The sequence below is a fragment of the Elephantulus edwardii genome, unplaced genomic scaffold, assembly GCF_000299155.1.
Source record: "Elephantulus edwardii isolate Elephantulus edwardi_28Jun2011 unplaced genomic scaffold, EleEdw1.0 scaffold00035, whole genome shotgun sequence".
In the NCBI taxonomy this organism is placed as follows: Eukaryota; Metazoa; Chordata; class Mammalia; order Macroscelidea; family Macroscelididae; genus Elephantulus; species Elephantulus edwardii.
The window spans coordinates 18,066,028-18,069,942 of NW_006399785.1; positions in this window are offsets into that span (position 1 = coordinate 18,066,028).

Consider the following 3,915-nt stretch of genomic DNA (forward strand, 5'->3'; position numbering starts at 1 on the left):
AAAAAAAATCTGATTCCCTGTTGTTGTTGTTGTTGCTAGGTGCCATCAAGTTGTGTATGACTCGTAGTGACCCTATGAACAAAAGATTGGAACTTTGTTCCATCTTGTGACATCCTCACACTTCCTGACACATGAGAGCCCATTGCAGCAGTCACCACGTCAGTCCATTTGGTTAAGCATCTTCTTCTCTTTCGCCAACCCTCCACCCTATCCAGCATCATGTCCTTCTCCAAGGTAGAACTCACTCCTCTCAACATTTGTGTGAGGCAAAGCCTCATTATTCTTGCTTCCAAAGAGAACTTCAATTGCACCTCTCCAAGACATATCTGTTTGTTCTCTTGGCCATCCATGAGAGGCTCAGTGCTCTTCTCCAATGCCATACATATCAAAGGCATCATTTTTTTTTTTGGTCATCTGTATTTATTGTCCAGCTCTCCCATGCACAGCAAGTGATCAGAGAGACTATGGCCTGAATCAGACATACCTTAGTCCACAAACTGACATCATTACTGCTCAATAATTTAGAGAAGTCCCTAATTACATATTTTCCCAGGGCAAAATTGAGAATTTTTACCAAATCTTACAGTCTGAAATTAATAAAAAATTAATAAAACATTAAATTAAAATGTGTCAATGATTATTAATGACTGGAATGCAAAAGTGGGAAACAGTGAAGAAGGAATAGTAGTGGGAAAATATGGGCTTAGTGATAGAAATAAGTCTGGAAATAGAATGATTGACTTTCCTATTTACAATAATTTATTCATTTCAAATATTTTTTTAAGAGACACAAATGACAACTTTACACATGGATCTCATTTGATAGGTTACATAGGAATAGGATTGAATACATTATGGGAGTAATCATTGGAGAAGCTCAATATTAACAGTTAAAACTAGGCCAGAGGTGGACTTTGGGTCAGATTATCAATTACTTTTACACAAGTTCAGATTGAGCCTGGAGAAAAAGAAAATACATCCATAGGAACCAAGATGTGATTGTGAATCAATTCTTTCTGAATTTCAAGATCATCTTAGGAAAAGGTTTGAGAGATTAAATATCAATGATCGAAGATAGGATGAGTTGTGGGATAACATCAACGATATTATCCATGAAGAAAGCAAAAGGTTATTACAAAAAACAGAAGAGAAAGAAAAAAAATTGAGATGGATATTAGAAAAGATTCTCAAGATTGCAAAACCAAAAATTGCCAACTTGCCAAAACAAAAGGAAACCATGTGGAAGTAAAAGAGCAACTCAGGAGGACAAAGCAAAATATAATAATGGATTGTACGGAGAGCTGGAATTGGAGAATAAAAAGGGAAGAAATCACTCCGTATTTCTCAAGCTGAGATACCCCTATTCGTATCCCAGAGATAAAATACTGTCAGATTCCTAATATAAAAAATAGAGTTTAATAGACAAGTTAAACTAAGGGGAAGTAAGGGTGGAGTCTGCGGGGCTTACTCCAGGCTGTAGCTTAAAATCCTGTCTTTCATTGTTTTTGGTGAAACATTCTTCTAGGTCTTGTAGCCCTGGTGTGTCCACTTGCTGTACAGAGGTAACTTGTAGTTGCTGTGAAGCTGAACACTGTGACACTGACGTGTTAAATGCGAGAACGGTCACCCATGGTGGACAGTGCTTGGTGGCACCTCCCCGATTAAAACAAGCTTGGAAGCAGGAGTGGCATCCACTTCTGTAAATAGCTTGCCTCCAGAAACCCTATGAACCTGGAGAGAGGATGAAAGTCATGCAAATGTCGAGGACTCTCATTCATAGGGTCGCTATGAGTTGTCTACAACTTGACAGCACTTAACGACAACACAATATGTGAATAGCATGTTTCTGATAGATTATAGAACTCATGTTCTTGTGATTGTGAATAATGTCGCTAAAAACATCAGTGCACAAATCTCCATTGGTGTCTCTGTTCTAATTTCCTTGAGGTATATTGCTAGTAGTGGAATAGTTGAGCCATGTGAAATATCTGTGTTCATGGAAACAGCCCAAATGACCATCAACAATTGAGTGGATTGAGAAATTGCAGCACATTCACACAGTGAAATATTATACAGAACTCAAGTGTAAAAATTTTGCAAAATATAAAATGTCTTACATACCTTGGGCATGTTGTTAGAGGGGCCAGTTTTGGAGAAGAACATCATACTTGTAAATATAGAGGGTTGATGTTGGAGGGGAACACACTCAACAAAATGGATTGACATAATGGTTTCACCAGTGATCTCAAATATAATGGAGATGAGGAGGCACTAGATAGGGTGGGGCTTAGATCTGTCATTTATAGGGTTGCTATCCTTCACAGCTGACTACAACAAAAAGCCCAACAGCAGCAACAAAGAGCCCAAGATCCTCACCAAGGATCATGAAGATACAGCAGGACTAAGGAACCTTTTTGTCTTTTTCTTACTACGCAGAAAACTGACATGAGTTGAAGTCAAATCAAGGTCAACTTAAAATGACAATTATGTGTTAATGGAGTTGCTTTTACTTCTTATGGCGTTGCTTTTACTCGCAGATCCTTGGTTTCTTTTCTAAATCTAAAATCTTAGTTTCAAAAGCTGCATTTAGCATCTGTAGTTTGAGCCTCAACTTTGATTTTCATTTTGGCTTTCTTGAGGAAGTGATATTTTTTAATTCTAGACCAGATCTAGCCAGTCTTTGCAACTCTGGTATTGGTGTCTCTAGTAATTTCAATATAGAAGTATCCACTGGGCTTTAACTTTACAGAATCCTAGTGACAAAGCCTGGTTCGTGGAGACATGGATAAGGGAAGGTCATTATAAAGTTGTTTTTCACGGGTTCTTTGCACAACAAGAATTATCTCTGGTAATCTAGGTGAGAGGGAACCTATTAGGAAGGGGGGGAAATTGTATTATAAAATTACTAAATGTACTATTTATTCTCATTCTCTAAGATTCCACATAATTCTCTATATTTTTGGACAAAATAACAGACTTCTTGGAAAGATTAAGCAAACATCTTTAAAGTTCTGGAAAGTTGTCTGTTCTGTAACACAGTAAATGAATCAAGAAACTGTCTTACTTCTTTCCTCTAACCTCCAGCTCTACACTAAAGATTAAATTTTTCAAATTCCTGTTTCATCAAAGTTTTAGTAAATATGTACCTGCATTTTTTTTTTGAAAGACAGCTTTTCCGTCTTTAAATTGTGCTCCATATTTTTTGAAATAATTTGGGAAATCCAAACCCAGGTCATTTCTCCCTAAGTAAATAAATACCAAATATAAAATTGGGTACAACTAGGAAAGGTTATGAAAGTAACCTAATTGAATTTGACTCAAGAACTTTCATAAAATCATTTATCACCCAGAACCTCCTAATGATCAGTAGTGTAACAAAATCTCTGAAACATGTGCCTCAAGTTTAGAAAAAGCTAGAGAAAATAAACAGAAAACATTCACATTTACTCTCATTTACTCTCACCTTGACTGCTTGTTTTTCCTTTTCAAAATGAGCTTAGCTTTGATTTAGAAATAAGCTACAGTGTAGGTTAAGAATATAATTTTTAATGCAATGTTTATGAGTAGCATAGGACCTTTCTAAACAAATGACCTGCTGTAGGACATTTCTTGCAAAGAACATCTAGATGCATAAGTAAATAAAGGTGAGCTCAGGTGCAAATATTCGACTTCCCACTTTGACCTACATTCCTATGAACTGAGTGGTTGTTTTTTGTTTTTCTTCTTCTTCTTCTTCTTCTTTTACTTTAAGTGGGGGGTAGAATGCAAGATTAAAGGTTTCCCAAGGAATCTTTGCCCTTGAGTTGTTAGCCTAAAATTTGGCGCTTTCTTAGCTATTACAGTTAACCCCTCTGATCTCTAGCTACCTTAACTGCAGGCACATGGTCTTGCAAATCACCAGCAACTGTGAGACTA